General features: G+C 37.7%; 1 long non-coding RNA gene across 8 annotated transcripts in view; it reads left to right on the forward strand.

Annotated features, from left to right (window-relative positions):
* Positions 1-18549, forward strand: part of LOC108448349 — a 47979-nt gene that overhangs the window by 20330 nt on the left and 9100 nt on the right. For 3 of the 8 annotated variants that reach the window (XR_001864238.1, XR_001864231.1, XR_001864236.1), the window contains exons 3-6: positions 7963-8047; positions 8289-8414; positions 9572-9667; positions 14058-14190. This is a non-coding gene — a long non-coding RNA (uncharacterized LOC108448349). Of the gene's footprint in view, positions 1-7962; positions 8048-8288; positions 8415-9571; positions 9668-14057; positions 14191-14328; positions 14421-18549 lie in introns of all 8 variants that reach the window. The other 5 variants (XR_001864234.1, XR_001864232.1, XR_001864233.1 and 2 more) reach the window with 5 other exon arrangements.

Below are 18549 nucleotides of genomic sequence, written 5' to 3' on the forward strand. Positions count from 1 at the left end.
AAGTTGGTGAGTAGTATCAGAAACTTAGAAGTTATGGACTTTTTTTAAAACATTGCAACTAATTAATTATGTTAGTGCCTGTTAGATTTAAAAATTCAGCCACAGACCTTCAGCTGTGCTGTAGAAGGGAACATTATGTAGTTAAAACTGAGGGAAGAATTTAGCAGGGCAGGTTTTTTACATGCCTTGTTCACTCCTGCCACCGTGTGGCTTTTCCATTTTAAAAGGTTAGGCTTAATTTTAGTACTTCGGAAGTCACTGAAACAAGTAGTGAAGTACTTTGTTAATTGTTTCAATTGTGAACCATATTTAAGGTTCAGGTCATTGAGAAAGAAATGTTCACAAAAAACCACTATAACATATTAAGCATTCAACTTCTATTCATTTCAGAGTGATCTAGTCTGTCTCTTTTCTCGCTCTTCAGGAGCCTAAGCCCACATTTTTTCAAATATTGCGTGAAGTAGGAAAGCTGAGAATATTTAACAGAATGTAATGCCTCATGCCAGTTTGTGAGAAGTCTATGCTGGAAACAACTTCCCCTTCCCTCCCCCAACAAAACAATCAATAAGCATGTTGATCTGGACCTTGACTCGAATTTGAGTAGCTCACATCTCCTGCCAGGTGACATTATTGATTTCTAGGCTTTTGGTAATTTTGAGATGCTCTCAAAAAGTTTCAAAAAGTCTTGACTTCCTTGTGGTTAAAATTAAAAATGGTTCTTGCAGTCTTAAAGATATCCATGCTAAGAAAATCACAAAAGCTTTGCCTTTAAGAAAATAAGAGAATTGTTAGGAGTAAAGCAGAAAACAGAATCAATAGATTTGGTTTCAAATTCCCTTTTTCTCTATTGCAATGTTTTGTTTCTGTATGTAATGCTTTTAGTGTCTATGAGCAAGGCTTGGCTTAATCCTTTACATTTGTCATGTTGAATAGCATTACACTAATTGATTAATCCTTTTAAAACAATCAGAATTAGAAGAAACTGATTTTGCTGAAGAACTTCTCATAGCACTTCTAGGAAGAAGACCTCATGAATTAAAGTTTTCTACCCAATAACCATTTCCCTAAATAGCCATTCTACCCCAAGATTTGCATTGTATATTATACTAAACCCCAGCTATTTTACATTACACACCTTATTTTGTTCTGTGACAACTAAAGTAAAGTGAAAATTGAAGATTTTCTTTCTCTGGGTTCCCTCCAGGCTCTTGTTTTTGGGCAGATGGGGCTGGCCCAAAGAAGAAGCCAAGGAATCAGTCTGTATGTCAAGGTCAGGATCAGGATCAGGCCCATTGAGATAAGCATCATCAGAAACAGCCAGTGTGACCAAGCAGGACCACAGTAGTCAGTCAGGGTCATGTCAGGAAGTCAGTCCATAGGTCAGGGCCTGTATCAACAAGGTACATGGCCAAGCACAGGCATGGCCAGGGCAGAACTCAAACAGGCAATCTGACAGCACAGGTCAAGTAGTGGGTGAAGTTCCAGGCCTGAGCTTATATGGACTCCTGGACCTATAGGCAGGGTCTGTGGAGTGGAGGGTCATTAAGGGTTATTAGTGCTCGCAGGCACCTGATACATTCTCAGCAGCAATGGAAACACAAAGAACAAGAACAGGAAACTGCAAACTGTTCATGGAATAATGCCCATAAGCCACAACTGCCATTTTATGTAATGGCTTAAGTTAGCAACTTTGTAAAAAGTGGGGGAGCCTCCTAGAAAAAATGATATTGTTTTTACTCTTTACTGTTTCAAGGTTGCTGCTTTTTCACTTATACTTACATTCCTTTAATATTACAAATTAAGAAGAATTATAATGTAAGAACTTCAGAGTATTTTTTTCCTACATCTAACCCTTTTTCTTCCCTTGATTCTTCAAGTTTCATCAGTTTTTCTGTGTTTGCTACACAGAAAGATACTTTGTTCTCTCCAAGATATGGAAAATTATGTCTTTTTACCACTGGAAATACATAGAAATTCTGTGAGCACAAGAGCTAGGAAAGCATACGCTGTTCTGATCACAAAGATGTTATCACACTCTGCACTGAGAGTTTCACCTGCTGTGGGTCACTGAACTTTGGCTTGAGTTAACCAGACAATTAAATAGCCCAGTGTAACTGTTGGATTGGCCCTGTGATAGGATCTTTCATTTCATTTCGATGATACTGTTGGTTGAATAAAGTTAAATATTTAGCATCCTGAGCACAACAGCAAAGGAAGAAAAATGCTTGCTATGTGTTTAAAAACATAATTATGCATTTCCCAAGCACCAAATTCATATTGCATTGTCTATAGAGTACTTGTTTCCTTGTTGCTATATAATTTAACTCAGGTAAATAGTTGTAGGCACACTGATATTTTCACACAGGGGTGGTGGTGTTATTTAATATTTTAAATTACTATTGTTATCCACGAGTACTAAAGTGTATCAAAAGCAATGACACTGTTTAAGTACCCAGGGAGCATTTTGCTGTGGTTTTCCCCTGCGTGAGGGAGCTGTGGGAGGTGAGCAGGCCTCTACTCCAGCTGACCTATGGCAGTGTGGTCTGTCCTATGCTTTCCTCACACTCACATTCCTCCTTACAGCAGGGAACATAACACCCCTTTTTGTGCTTCAGCTGCTCTTAGAGTTGTTTAGTTTCTAAATGTGTATGGCAGCTTGGAAACACCGTTTCTGAAGGAGCTGGGACCCTGCTGCCCGGGCCAGGCCCTTGTGGCTTCACCCCGGGCCAGACCTCCCGCAGCAGTTCCATGGCAGGTGTGCTCATCCCCAGCTCTTTTTTGACATGTTAAGAGTAGCACAGTGAGACAATAGTGAATAGATACACATCCAAATTGTCACCTTGCCATTGCTTTTTGTGTGCCAAGGAAATCCCTTCTCATTTCCTACATGTATAGGGAAAAATAAACACAGACAGTGTTGCACTGCTAAGCTTGGGTAGTGAAGTTTCCTGCTTTCAGGGTAAGTTTAAACATACATTTCACCTTGGCTGCTTGAGGCAAAACCACTTCCTTTTCTTTCTGCTTGTTCCCCTTTCCATCCATGAAGTAGCTCACCATCATTCCTGTTTAAGCAGAAGTATGATGTATCTGATCACTGGTAAAGGCTGTAAGTGTGATGTAGAAATGTGCCTTAGATCAGTACTTTGCTGTAAAGTGAACAAACAAGCAAAAAACCCCACAGGAAACCCAATTTGATTTGTCGGATCAGAAGATAAAGATAAGCCTCTTAAGCTAGCAACTTCCTATATTTTGATTAATGTTATAGTATATTCAATTCTTCAAAGGGCAGTATTAAATAAACAGTAATAACGAAAAAATCCAATACCAGAAAAAACGAAGGATTTATCTCTTTTTCTATAACACCATGAACTACTTTGAACAGTTAATTATCTCTGAAATCTGTTGTTTAAACTCAAACTCTGGATGTGTAATTCATGATTACATGATAGCAAATAATACAGCATTAGTTTTTTTAAATATTATTATTTGAGGGAGAAGGATTTTAATCTGTAAAAAAAGAAGTTCAGAAAATGAAAACTTGCTTCTTTGCAGTGGTTAACAGAATTGGTAGGACTCCATTCAGTCCACAAGAAATTATGGGGTTACTTTAGTAAGAAAGGCAGTAAAAATCAAGAAATATTTCTCTACTAAATTTAAAACTGGCCTATGGAAACCAGAGCTGCAGGTGTTCCTGGAAATAAGTGGTGTTGCAGGAATTTTAAAACTCTGTAACTTTATGAGCAGTTATCCAAGCCAAGACAATGATACCAAGTAACCCAATCTACTGCCTCAGGACATGAGTGGAGGTCAGGAGGGCACTCCTTTTAATGCCCCAACATTACCTGAATCTCAAAAGAAGAGTTTTGTTTGTGTTTTTTTCTGAGTAGAATTCACATTCTTAGCAACTTTAGATGGTTGGTGATACTGGGCAAGAAGTGCAGTTTTGTATTTAATATTAAACGTACCTGTAGAAATTTCATTATGCCTCATAATGAAAGCCAAAGGTAAGAATGGGTTAGAGGGGATGCATTGATGACCTGACTGCCAGCAAAGCCCTTCTGCACGGCTCAGAGAGGCTGTGTGTGAATCCTGGCTGTGCTGTTATTATTCCTGGTTTACAGTCAGGAAAACAGAAGGTGAAGGGAGGTACCCAAGGCTACACAATGAATGTCATTGTAAGAGTGAGGTAAGTGTAATAATATATTACCATAGTTAAATAGAGGTCTAACGAAATGATCGTCATATGCTGCAGATGGGCAAAACACTTCAAAATTTTATTATCACAATACTTTGATTTTTTCATCAAAGTGATATAAATTCTATAGGAATTTACACTACTTAGGTATGTACATAGATAAACTTCTTAAGGAAGGAAGACTTCTTAAACTAGCATGGAATTTACCTTAGTAGGGTTTTCCAAGTAGCTTCCTAAATTGAGAATAAGGCAGAAATAGTAACAGAGAAAGTTACATTAAAATAATACATTCAAAGTTTAAAAATTAACATTTCCTCAGGGTACAGTTGGAATGGCTGAAGTATATGTTAAAGATATGAATAATTGCCTTTATAGACAAAGTTCCCCACAACTTAAAGTTTTATGTTTCGGTTGCAAAGGTCTCTAAAGATGTTTTAAGCAAAAGCAAGGAATATGTAGTCTCAAAGCAATCTGAAACAGCAATTTTAACCTGGAAAAATCATTTTGCAGAAACTGAAAAATACCAGTTTTCAGAGTGAACACCTACATTTTAGGTATTTAATTTCAACATGTCTCAGAGGTCAGACTGGAATCCCAGGTTATTTCTTACACTCACAGGGAAGATCATACACAAATAGTAGGTTTATATTCATCACAGGTAATCCCTTCTTTTAGAAATGAGCATAGAGGCTGCTGTAAGATGTCTTAGAAGCATGAAAATGTCTTTTTAGAATTATTAATATATTTAAGACCCTGTTGTATCATCCCTGATTTTTACAATCTGAAAGTATATTTTCTGGTATGCTGTGTCATGATTTGTGATTTTAATATCAGGCGTCTAAAATTATGTTTCAAATTGATTGTATATTTTCCACGCAGACGTAATGAGCACAATAGCACAGGACAGAATTTTTGTAGATTAGTTTAATTTTGGGCAAATTATACTTCAGAGAAGCCAAACAAGGTGAAGACCACATCTCTTATACATTCATCTAAAATGGATTTCCTTCTCAGTCTACAACATACTTATCTCAGGTATTTCCTTAGTTTCAGGGATTTATCATGGACTGCTTTCTTTGGGAATCCAACTCGGGCTGCACATTATGCATCACTGTATTTACAAAACACAATCCCATGAGAGTGCAGTTGTGCTGATGTGTTATTCGTGCCCGCAGCTCTCCATTTCTCACCCTGTTACTCAGCACGTTGGGCTGGGCGGGTGCTGCAGATGTCACAGGACTTTTCACTGAGCTTCATTTTTATGTAACACACCTACCTCAGTGCCTCTGGCATTTGTTTCTTTTAGAATCTACAGTGTTTACATATTCACCAGAACACAGAGAAAAATGATACCTATTCAGAAAAGGTTTGATGAGCTAACAAATCATCATTTAACCTTTTGCTCAAGCAACACAAGGAGCCAGTCATTGCACAGGAACGGTTTGTGTTTGTGTGCGCACATCTGTGCGCGTGGACAGACCCTGGGGGATATAGGGAGAGATTGGTGTACAGAAGGTGTCATATTTTCACAGTATAAATAGATTGTTTTACTAAATTCAATCAAATACAGTTGTTACAACAGCAAGGAAAATCCCGAATGTGCAAGGAGTTTGTTCCTGCAAAACTCTTGCATGCACTATTTCCCCTCATTGACTTTGATATGACCACTCCCAAGCTTAATTTTCAGAGGAACCAGAGTATAAAAATTTTCCCCAAAAGAGAGCTAGTTTCAAGGGACTTTTTTCTTTTGGAAGAGTTTCCTAAAGTGTATTTACTCTTCCTGATGAGATCTGTGATGTCTACAACAGTTTCTTTATGCATGTAGTCTATTGCCATGTGCATGTGTGATTGAAATCTGAGATCCGTCTGCTATCTAAAGATATTGGAGAGTTGTAACTCCCAGAAGAAAATAATTTTGTATATTAAAGACAAAGGGCCCAGCATGGTCACCCAGCCTGAATAAGTATATATTTTGCACAAATTCCTGTTGGCTACCAAGGTATCATAAAGTCCAGTTTTGCGCAGTAAGAGCACATAACAAACTAGAGAAGGAACAGGTTGCAGAGCTTCTGCAGAGCATGTGATGTGCTGTGGGTTCACACCCTGGCATGGTCTGCAGTAGCTTGTTTGTACATCTGTACCTACAGGGAGTAGAATCTTTGTCCCACTTTTTGCTTCAACATCATTAAATAGGGGCAAGCAGCCTGGATATTAGAAATAGAAAAAAAGTTGTAAATTGGCTAAATTTAGTCTGAATACCATGCAAAACCTTCCTGACTAAGGTATATCAAAGTATAAGGTATATTAAAGAATCAGGGATTTTTTGATATATAACCAAAGGCTCTATAAACAAGAAAACAGTGAATACCACTGAGAAATGAAAATTTGAAAGTGCAGATTGTAATCTATTTGCATAATGTAAGGTTTTGAGTCTAAAAATAAAACTCAACAGGATTCATGAGATTTGCGTTAAACCTGCAAGTGTATAAATCAAATACTAGCTTCCTCTTGAAAGAGAGTCATACTTTCAGTAGTATAATAAAAAAGAAGTGCTGTGGAGCAGAATAGCACAGGAGAGGTTGGCAGTGGTGGATATTCCTAATTCAGCTTTAATTAAACTTCTGAGGAGATGATTTGGTTAATATGAATAAGAGACCTAAGAATGTGAAGATACAAGTTCAAGAATAGTAATCGCACCTCCTCTGTGAACATAAAGGATGGCAGTGGCACAGTTCCCTCCATCTAACTTTACGTATTTAACTAAGGTGCTTAAGTTATGACTTAAGGTAAAAGCTAATTGTTGCCAGAAAGCACTTACCTTTTCCCTGTGCCCTTCTCCTGTAACCCTCTCTGCTCTTGGCTACGTGATCCCCCTGCTTACCTTGAGCCACCTCTGGAGCTCATCTGGCTGCAGGTTGTTCAACCTGATAAAACAACAGAAGTTACCTTTGCCCACCTTCCAAAGTGTACATTTTTCCCAAGTTAGTGAGTTTTGTTGCCTGACCTTGAAATGAATCAGATAAACTTCGGAGGTGACACAAGAAAGATGTGGGGAGAAAAGAAAGAGAAGCTGGAAAGGTGGGGACAGGACTGGAGTCCAAGAACTGTTAATTTGGCTCAGCCACTTGTCACTCTCTGTTCTCCCTATTTAACCTGTAGAAAGAAGTAAGCAGTTCCTGAAACAAGTGTAGAGGAAGGTCTTATTTGTCTATCAACTATACTTAAAAATAGGGAGAATACTTTCCCAATTAATTTTCTTAAACTAAAGGTTTAACTTCATGTGTTATAAATACCCTGCCTTCATCTTCCTTACTCTAAATCCAGCCTTCACAGCAAGCTGGAAAATATTCTATGGCTCTCAATGACTTTTTTTCCATTGTTAATCTTTTCTGTTTGGCATCTCTCTCTAAAAACTCCTTTTGTTTACATTTCCAGGTGTGGGGCTTTAAAAAAGAAAAATTATTTTTTACTTAACCTATTCACTCAATACTTAATTTGATGTTTTCTTTCGGTGAATGACTTTGTTTATAATTCTTCCCATTCCATCATTTGTATTAACAATATATCTTTGTTCTCATTATTAGTCTTCTTCTAGCTGCAGAATCGTGTTTGCATTCTTCTGTAGTTGCTTTGGCTACCTCTGCTTGAATTTTCTTCTGTGAATGCTGTTTGCTATTGGACAACATAGTTCTCTTTACAATTGCTTGCCTTCTGTATAACATTTAATTTGGAGTATTTTTCCAATTACATGTTTGTTTCTATTTCAGGTTTTTTTTCCCAGGAAACAAAACAAAACCAACCACAGGTGGAGCAAGACTTCACTAGCAAGTAGGAAAAAAGCCTCAGGGAAAAGTAAGAGACAACACTTTTTATCACATCAAACTTGTTCACTCATTTGTTTTACCCCTGTCAGGTGGGCTGAGTCAGAGATTTGACTTTGCCTGGTGTTATGGATCTAGCCAGATATTTGTTTCAGAAGATGCTTCAATCACCCAAGGGATTTTACTCTTTCCAGTTCTGTAGCATCTTAGATCTGTAGCTGCACAAACAGGAGACCCCTCAAACAAACAGTGGTGTGTCCTCCTGCCCACAGGTGACATAGCACAGGTGCCTCAGAACAGATGTGTGGGAAAAGTGCTGGGACCAGAGGCTGGAGGGAGCCTGGGATGATGACTGAGAGGTGGGAAGAAAAGGGAAGTTGTGGCACTGCCCAGCAGAGGTATGGAGGGCTGTATGAGAATGTGTGTTTGAAAGCAGTTGTGGAAATCTCATTTTAGTGCATGAAACTTGATAGGTCTGAAGATTACTTACAGATTTTTCTATATCCGAGTTGCCTATCAGATAAGCATTCTTTCTCTCTGATTTTACAGACAGAAAATGTAGTATGTAAGTAACCTCTGTACAGTTTTTTGGAAACACAGGAGGTAATTTGGAAATAGAGTCAACACTTTCTGACTTCATGGCAGTTCTTTCCACATTAGATTGTGTTTTTGTGTACTTGTTGTTTTCTCTTTGTATCTCTCTCCTGACAGTTGTAACATTCATATTACATTAACATTCATATTTGAAACTTGAGTTTGAAACTGTTTTTCTCCTACATCCATCTTCTTGTTTCCCCTTTCCCTTGTTTCCTTAGCCACATGTTTCAGTCATTCAAGTCCCCTCTTTGAGGTGTTTTACAGCACCTTTGTCATATTGGTGCTTAAGGAAGGAAACTCACAATATCAAATATTTGAAGAAAGATGGGTTTGAGGTACTGCAGCAGCGAGGCATTAACACAAGTTCTGCTAACCCTGTGTCTTGTAAAAAGCTATGCCTTGAATTTTCCTTCTGTCATAAGTTGAACTTGTGAATGAAAACAGCCTCATGTGGTATTTGAAAACAGAGGCTATACCAGGAGAGAGCTGATTAATTCTGTTCAGTATTTTGTATGTCTGTTTTCTCAACTCTTGTCTTCATAAATGCATGACATCATGCACAAATTGAATAGTCTTTCTAAACACATAATGAATTTATTTTGTGACTGTCTGTGAATCGCCCTTCAACATTGTGAGAGCTACTATTGCAATAATGAAGTTTGTTATTTGTAAACTATCTCTTGACCCTTGCTGAGTAGCCCAGAAATGTCAATGATTCACTGCTGCTAGGAACAGCCCTTTTCCAGTGTGTGTGTGTGTGTGTGTGTGTGTGTGTGTATGTCTGTGCACAGAAAATATATTAGAAATCAGGTATAAACTGAGTTTCTGCTTATAAGATTCAGGGATTCATTATTTTCTTTCTTGCATAATATAATACAGAATCACATCAGTTTGTTATGGTGAAGCTTATTTGATCTGATGGAGTTTGATCTATTACATTTCCTTTCCTGTTTTACAGATGACCGAATTTTTCCCTTGGGATATGGAGTGAGGACTGAAGTATAGCAGCGAGCTTTGGCTCTTCAAGTCCTTTGCCAAAGTAAGGCAGATAAATGTAAATTTTGCTATGTCTTACTAAAAGCTTTAAGGAAAAAACATCTTTGTTTCTAAATACAGTTAAAATCACTTTGGGTCTAAAAAAATTTGAAAAGGTGAATTGAGCACAGTGATTAGGCAGCTTTGCTTCTGGCACATGGAAATTACTTAATACAACCACAGTATCAAACAGAAGAGATACAGCAATAGTCAGCTTTCTGTCCCATATCTTCAAACAATGCATTGAGATTTATTTCAGTCAGTATATTGCAATAGCTGCAGCAGCTAATTTAGTGGAAGAAATAAGAAAGTGGAAGAAGTGACACAGAGGAACAAGTCCAGTTATTTGCATACTTAGTAGACTTCCTGAAGCTGGAAGTAAAGAGTGTTTATGGCATCAAAATTCCCTGCACACAGCCTTCCTCTGCACCTTAACTGGCAGTTTACTGTAAACACCAAAGTATCAACATGTCTTGAGGTTGGATTTTAAGTTGAATACTAATTAATTTGAGCAGGGTTTTCTAGATTTAAGGAATAGTAGGAAAGACAGGTTTGGGCACAAATGAAGAGTCAGCAAAAACTGGCATCTAGCTGAAGTATTGGATGATAGGTGAAAATGATTGTGGAGGACCAATCTCATTGAGGCCTGTAGATGTAAGGATTAAATGAAAAGATGTTAAGAAATGAAAAGATGAAAAAAATGAAAAAATGAAAGGTGTCAACAGAACTTCTGACTGCTTTTAACAGCATTTCTGAAAGATGTAATTTAAAATGTGTATGACCAGTGTATAGATTGGTTTTGTACCATTCTGGTTAGTTTTGGTAGTGTTCTGGTTGCTGCCAAAGCAAGAGCTGATTGTGCACAGCCACTCCACAGAAATGTTTAAGAAATCAGGAATTTGCACCATGGATGCAGTTTTTTCTCTCAGTGACAAAAACAGTCTAAAAAGTTTGCTCACTTTGTACCCCTATCCTTGTCCTTGGTAGTGATAGTGCATCCATTCAGCAGATCAGGGAAATGATCAGTTTTTTAAATAACCCCTTTTCTTAGGGTTAACTTAACCCTTAATATCTTAAGAAAAAGGGTGATTTTTAACACTGATCAGTTACTAGGCGTGTTTCATTATGCAGCCCCACAAACAGTTGTGTGAACCATTGTATCAAAGCCCAAAATGGGGAGAGGGAGCTCCTTAGACAGACTTTGCCACAGAAAATGCAATAGCAAGTCAATATAGATTTTTCTTTTGCACAGCTTTTGAGTGTAGAAATGTGCTTTATTGTTTCTGTGGAAACCACTAGAGAGCAGCAGATATGTCAGGAGGGTTTAGCCATAAATGTAACTGATAAATTGATATCAAGATCATCAATTAGGTAACTACAGAAAAAGAAGCAGAACTGGAACACTACTTGCATGATTTCCATACAGATACCTTCTGTTTTCTTCTTGGTATATTTGCAAATAGACCATACATATTTTCAGGTATAGTTCTACAGGTTATTTCTTTTCACTGGCCTCTGAAATTATATCTATTCCATTCAGAAGTTTAAGTAAGTGCTTCATCATCATCACAAATAACAATCCACCAGTTTGAACAGCAGGAAGTATAAGAACAAATCATTGCTAGTGAGAAAGTTCCTCTAACTGGAATCAGTCAGTTTTAAACTATGAGGTTGGTTACAATACAGTGTGTCACTAAAAATTTTTCATAGATATCACTCACACTTCAGGTTTTTTGATGAAAAAAACATCTGTCTGAACTGGCCCTTTGATTTTCAGCATCAGCAGAGAGATGAAGCTTAAAGGATGTGGAAGTTAAATCCAGCCTGGACTATTACACATTATGCTTTATTTCCTCTGTAGACAGATTCAGCCTTTAAGAATGTAATTTTACATCGCTGAAAAGCTCTTTCTTATGTAGGTCTTCAGGGTAGGATAAAAAATATGTATAATAAGTTGCATTTTATTAGTGAAGGCTCCATGTATGCCCTAACCAAGCTTCGGTGGCTGGGAGGCAGATTCCTGTATTATCCTAAGAACAACACTAGTGCTTGCAGTCACAGCATGTGTTATCTTACTCATGCTCCCCCTCATCTTTATTGGGAAGAAAGGAAGAAGAATGGACAATGCTTGTGGTTTGACTGGGGATAAATGGCAATGAGAAAGAAAAAAACGGGAATTTTAACATTGCCGAATAAACAAAGGACACAAGCACATTTGGGTTTTTTTGTTCCAAACCACAAAGTTCTGGAGGGTGAACTCTTGTGTTGCCCAGATTAGAAGGATGTAAAACCTTGACACCACCATTCTGTAGAGAAGACTATTGAAGAGTTTTTTGTTCCATGATCCCATTTGCATCCCACAATTTCTTGAGAGTTCAGATATTTAATCATTTTGTTTCTCAGATCTTGGATGACAAACTTTCCTAGTGCTTCCCACCTTGTGAGGATATCCCAGTATACCAGTCTGGGATACAAAGAAATAAGAACAAAGCAATGACTACAGAAATATTCTTTAACTTCACACAAATAAGACTTCTGAAATTATTTCAGGATCCTGGATTTATGAGATATTATTTTAGAATGTTATTAAATGACCTAAAATCATGGAGCTTTTGTCACCTAAAAGCCATTTTACATTTTGGGGGAAAAAAAAATCACAGCCCAGGGTGTACTGAGTTTCAGAAACTCAAAAAGATGACTTTTTTTTTAGGGATTTAAAGTATCTTTGGTAGAAGTGTAAAATCTTGCAAATTTGGTTTCCCAGTTTCAGAGTATTCCTTTAGTCCATTGTTTTGATCTCCTGAAAATGTGCCTCAAAGAAATAGGAAACCTTAGTCTTTCTGTTAGTGGGATGGCAGGCTTTACTGTGAATGTGACTGGGCATACCACACATATTTGCATGCTGACAGGTGGGGCAGCTGTTCTCCCCTCGGGGCAGGGTTGGTGGATCTCAGGCTGTAGTGAAAACATGCCCGTTGCACTTAGTAATTAATTACTGCTGGGAAGAGCTTCAACAGTAGTTTTAGGATGCAAATGCAGAGAATCAGCTGAAAAATATTTTCTCAGAATCCTACCCAGGCTGAAAAAAATGGTTGGAGCTTTTTGGAGTTTAAAGTTTTAGGTTGTCAGAGGAACTATTAAGTAGGTACTTTAAAGATAGCTCTTTTTTGCCGTGTTGGTCACTAATTTTTACGTGTGAACTAATAAATATGCTGCTGAATCTTCCTTTCTTGATATTTAGTGGAAAAAGCTGGTACTAAAAGTTGGAAAAAATTCATTAATATCAGTCTATCATCACAAAATAGTTAGATAAGGGTTCATAAATTTCAGAGCCCAAAATTTCTGTGTAAACTTGAAGTTCTTTACATTAAGTTTTCAAGTTAACAGAATATTAGAGCACCAAGTTTATGTATTTAAACATAAACAGTGGCAACAATTACAAAGCCTTTATAATTAATTTTATAATTATAAACAATGGAAACAATTTAAAATAATTTGTAATTAATTTTAGAATTAATTTTTTCATGATTAATATATATTCAGTCTTTCATATGCTGGACATTTTTTATATAATATTAACTGTGCTGTATAAAGTGTATGACTGTTTTTTGAAAGACGCTAATTGAGATCCCCATCTTCCCCAGATGATTATTTCCCCGGGGTCACGTCCAGGTCTCTCAGGTAGCCTGGGCTCTGCTCGGTCGGGAGCAGTTCCACAGCTATTTAAGATGAGCAGGATGAACTCTGCCAGCTCTGTGGTAGCTCCATCCCTCCCATCCCCTGCCATCCACGTCCTCTCCCATCCATCACAACCTCTCACTGAACAAAACCCTGGAGCTGGAGGCTGGCTCACACTGCTGCTGCCCAAGGACCACCTCTTTTAGGAATTAATCTTCCAGTAATAGGAAGTTTTATTCTAATTATTGATTTCTAAATAAAGATTTTTCATTGCTAGAAGAATTTCTCTGTTAAACTCGAGATGCTAAAGAAAGGCCCAACAGTTTTCTCAATGTTCTAGGCAAGATGACATTTTCAGAGCATTTCTCTGAGCTGCTCCCTGTGCAAGGTGTGAGCAGGTACCTGCTGCCTCTGCAGCACACGCAGTTACAGCCATGGGTGGCTCCTTGGGGAACCGCTAGAGGCTGCTCAATAAACACAGCCCCACCTTTGCCTCTTGAGGAGGATGGATGAGATCATGTGTACGACTGAAGGAAAACATTCACAGAGCACTTACCTAAAAGACAATATGTTCTTCTTGGATGGAATAGTGGGGAAATATAAGAATAGAAATTCAAAAACAAACAAACCAACCCATCTTTTCTGATTTCTGGGTCATTTTATTTGCTGGTTGAAATTGTTAAAGCTTGAAGACAAGGCTTGCTGACTGATGCTATTTCTATTACACATAGGCCATTATGCTTGAGGAAAATGAGGGGTGGAAAGAAAGAAAATTTGCACACAGGAAGAAGTTAGAACTCCAGCAAAAATATCAAGGGATTTCATCCTTGTCCACCCTAACGAATAACTGCTGAGGAAAAAAAGGTGTGTGTGCATACATACTTGCATAATTTACATTTTAAATATGTGTGTATATATAAATACATATTCATGTTGTTGAGGAAAGATTTTGTAACAAACCTGTCCTCTTGTCTCCATCATCCACTTGAGTTTCTTGTTTAGTTCAGATGAGAAAGAGAAACTTCCTGCTAACTGGAACTGCTGTCTCTTCAATAGCTCAACCAACACAATGCTTCCTTTTGATCTTTGGTAAGGTAATACAGGAAATTTCTGTAAGTAGTGTACTAAACCCCAAACCCCTAAACTTCAAACATCATCTAGGATCTGCCCAGATAAGAACAAAAACTTCATAGGTGACATGAGTTCTGATAATCAGAATGCACCACATCACAGAAATTAATTGCATGTACTGGAATCTAGAGACAGATTCAAAGGAACAAGAGGTGAGAAGGTATCATATGCAAATGTGGGCTCCAAAATGGAGCTCACCAACTCCAGACACTTCCATCAATAAATTTAGTGTTGTGGAGCTGAAGGATCAGTAGTCAGAAGGTCACTTGTAGCTCAGTGCTGATTCATCTAGGGTGTTAAATGTTGCATTAGTTAAGCAACAACAATTGAGGAAGAAGCTGTTTCTCAGAGATTAAGAGGTGATGGGGAAGACTCAGTGGCCTGAGGCTGCTTTTGTTCTTAAAAGATGGGGATGGGGAGGAAAATGCTGCGTGGTATTTATTCATGAGAAAAGCTGGTTAACAAACGGGGACAGGATATTTATAAAATTACTATTCCAGCCATCAGATGGGAGTCTTTTCTTGAAAGCCTGAACCACTTCGTAGCTGACTAAAGTTACACTTAAAAAAAGGAACTGTTTCAAAGGGTATGCCTGTTCATAGTGCTATAGATGCATGTTCAGAACTATCTGAAAGGAACACTCAAAATACATGTGGTCGTGCATCTGATACATTGGAAAGATCTGTCCTTCATACCATCTGGTTTTTGTGATATTCTGGAAACAAACACTGATATTCTTGTTCAAGATCAATTTCTGTCTCAGGTATTGATGGTATAAAAAGTTTAACGATAGCGCTGTACTATTCTTTTTCCTCAGCTTTTTCCTTCTTCTATGCTCTAGCTGTCACTCTCGAAAGACTTGAAAATGTAAAATTCCAAATTTGAAAGACCCAGAGCCTAAAGTAGCTGCTGTGGGTATTTCAAAATACTGCTAAGTAGCTATGAGTGCATGACCCATTAACTAATGAAGAATTTGGCTGCTTACTGTTTATTGTCACTTTATTGCTTTGTCTCCTTCTGTACATGTATCTGAAGTACATTACTGTTCTGTCTTTAGATCAATATGGTTTGTACTAAACTGACTAGAATGTATGCCCGAGCACATTAGTCAAGGAATTTCCTTAAGTCTGTGATTACATTATTGTCACACTGAAGTATTTGTTTGAAGGACCCTGTAAGGGCATGATATCATGACGATTCCTCTTCACAGCAGTACTTGTGAGAGCAGCTTATAGTTAAAATGGCATTTCTGGCCCCAACCAACAAAAAGATTGTGAAACTGCAACTTAGTTTGACTAAAGAATAGTTAGGGAGTCAAGGCTTCTGAAAATTGCCAAAAAATTTTACTTGCCAAAATGAGTTCTAAACTCCTCGTTACAAACACAAAATCAGTTTTTTAAGTTGTGTAAGTAATGAGAGGGAGGCTGCATCATGGCTTTGGCCAGTCTTATGGTTTGCTAAAAGGAGACTCTTTTTTCTCCCTCTTGACTGTGGCCCCTCTGTTTACATAGGCTCTGGCAGTAGTAGAACTAAGTCAGCCTGGTTGGTGATTAAAAGGGGTTTTACTGGTGAATTAACAAGTGGTTTTGGCTCAGCCAGAGTCTGACCACAGCTACAGCAGCTACAAAGAGATGGGATACATGAAGCTGGGAAAAAGAAGTGTGGGGAAAGAACAAGGGCTTCCCACTCCTGGCAATGCCAAGCTGTTAAACCAGCTTAGCTGTAGTATTTAACTTCAAAAGTTGTGTTCAGAAGCTTTACCTGAAAAGGCATGTGTCAAATTTCAGATTTTTCTGAACAGAGTTCAGAATTCAACTCAAATTTGCAGGTGGTCATGTGAGCCTGTTGTCTGTTAACTATTCAAACCATTAAAATTTTAGAGTTAGGTATCATCTCAATATTAAAGATTTAGAAATTTCCCTTGGTTCTACGATTCAATGAAACAAAACACAAAGAGACTTAAACACCCTCAGCCAGTTTTGCAGTCATCTTATAGGGCCCACTAAGGGGAAAAATGGCAGAGCAGTGCATCAGTTCACTATGAATTTAGCAGTTTCATAAATTCTAGTCCAGCATTCTCTTGGCAATGCTGCTGAGACTGTTGAATATGTTGTCACACATAACCTGTTGATCTATACTGGGTCTGGAAATGTTTTCCTTACTCCAAGGTTGAATAGGTCTTTGCCAGGCCAGCTATTTAAACATACTTCTGTGTTAGCTAGTTACAAGTCACACAAAATAGGAAAACTGTTAGCTGTAGGCCACATGAGAGCTGGATTGTGTTTTCCTTCTGGATCATAGCTTGACACATGATCTACATAATAGAAAATATTCAAGCAGAGGATGCTCTATTACTCAGCTGTGACAGTTAATGTAATAATGATGAAAGCTACATGGAACAAATAAATGAACATTTTCCATTTTTACCATTTAACATACAGGATTTTTACAGTGTTTTTATTAACAGATATTTCTAGTTGCTGAATGTTCTTTTTGGTTTTTTTTTTTAACTATACTTCAAGTAAAATACTCTTGATTTTTTTCGTTCCTAACAAGTTAAAATATTCTTTTGTTCCACCTGCTTTATTGAGACAAATTGTACAGTGGTGCAGGAGTATGTTTGTCCTCTTGCCTTGGGTTTATTGTGCAGTCACTTTCCAAGAACACTTTCAATGGTGACCTAGTCTGGGTGGGCTATAAAGAAAAATGCCTGTTTAAAATGGGAAAGAGAAAGAACATCCAAGGGCTCTTCAAGGCTTTTGTCTATCACCTCTATATTATGAAAGTCTTGTATCAGATTCCCACGTCATTATTATGTGTATATAAACATACATATTTTATACTTAAAATTGGATGAGTTTATTATCCTGTGGTTTTCTTTGTAGTGCAAAAGAAGTGTGAGACTTACTACTGTTTGAACATGTCTGCTGTACGTTTTAGATACATCTACTTGTTTTGATATTCCTCTCCAGGGTAAAAAATTCAAACTGGCCCAGAGAACACACAAATGTGGAGGGAAAGGGAAAAGTCTAATCATTGGGTAAAATTTGACTATCATCTTCCCATGACATTACGGAGAATTATGAGAATTCAGTTGAAGGAAGCAAAGAGAAAGGGGAGGCAAAAGATGTTGTGAAACTGTGAGCAGAGATTTCTTTTATAATACGTTGTAAAACAAACGAAAGCTAGAATTTCTTCACATGAAATTCGTCATATAAGATTGACTTTGCAAGTCTGAATGGTGTTAGATCAGTGGTCCAACTGTAAAAGTAGTGAAGTAAATGTTACTTCTACTATTTCTTGAACAACATACAAATTAGGATTATTTTTTGAATGAGTACAGAAGAGAAAAGTCAGTATGAGACGTTGGTTCAGTTGATAACCACCATTTGATTTGAAGGTGAAGCAGTAACTGCAGAGCACTGCTGTGGGAGACTGTCACTCCCATCTTGTAGAGCAGCTCATAAAAGAGGTTCATAGTTACACAGAAAACTGAACAGAAATGCAGCCTTCTAGAGCATATTTGACTGCATACCTAAGCCAGTGTGTGGCCTTCCAGAGATTAAATGACAGTTATGTTCCATTCCAATATAATTCTACCCTTTAGCAGTGGGCAAAGGACACAGTTTTGGAATGTTCAAAATGAAAATGAAGGCAAATGTAACAAACCTTAAAACCTGCAATCACTGCATAGCTTTCTGTGGTGGAATAGAATGCATCTAAATATTGCAAGGGAGTAGGTTACATTTAATATGACACTAGCAAGGCATTTTTTATTCAGAATGGATCCAGGGTAAAGGAGGTATAATATGGCTAATTTATATATAAAATAATGACAATAAAGCTTTAGCTTTAACTTTCAACAGAAATTCACCCATGTTCTACTCGGGACTAGTAAATGAATTTTTACAAGGCCCAGGGGAGTCTTTTACTTGCTGACTTCTATTGAGCCTGGTTAACAGGAAGCATTGTTGAACTTGAAGGCAACAAGTTAGCTCTGTGCTGAATGCTGCCCTCACATCTGATACCTGTCATGTCCCAGTGAAACTTCTTGAGAAACTGGACAAATGCTAAGAAATCTTTTGCAGGAAT

The sequence above is a fragment of the Corvus brachyrhynchos genome, unplaced genomic scaffold, assembly GCF_000691975.1.
Source record: "Corvus brachyrhynchos isolate BGI_N302 unplaced genomic scaffold, ASM69197v1 scaffold26, whole genome shotgun sequence".
Classification (NCBI taxonomy): Eukaryota; Metazoa; Chordata; class Aves; order Passeriformes; family Corvidae; genus Corvus; species Corvus brachyrhynchos.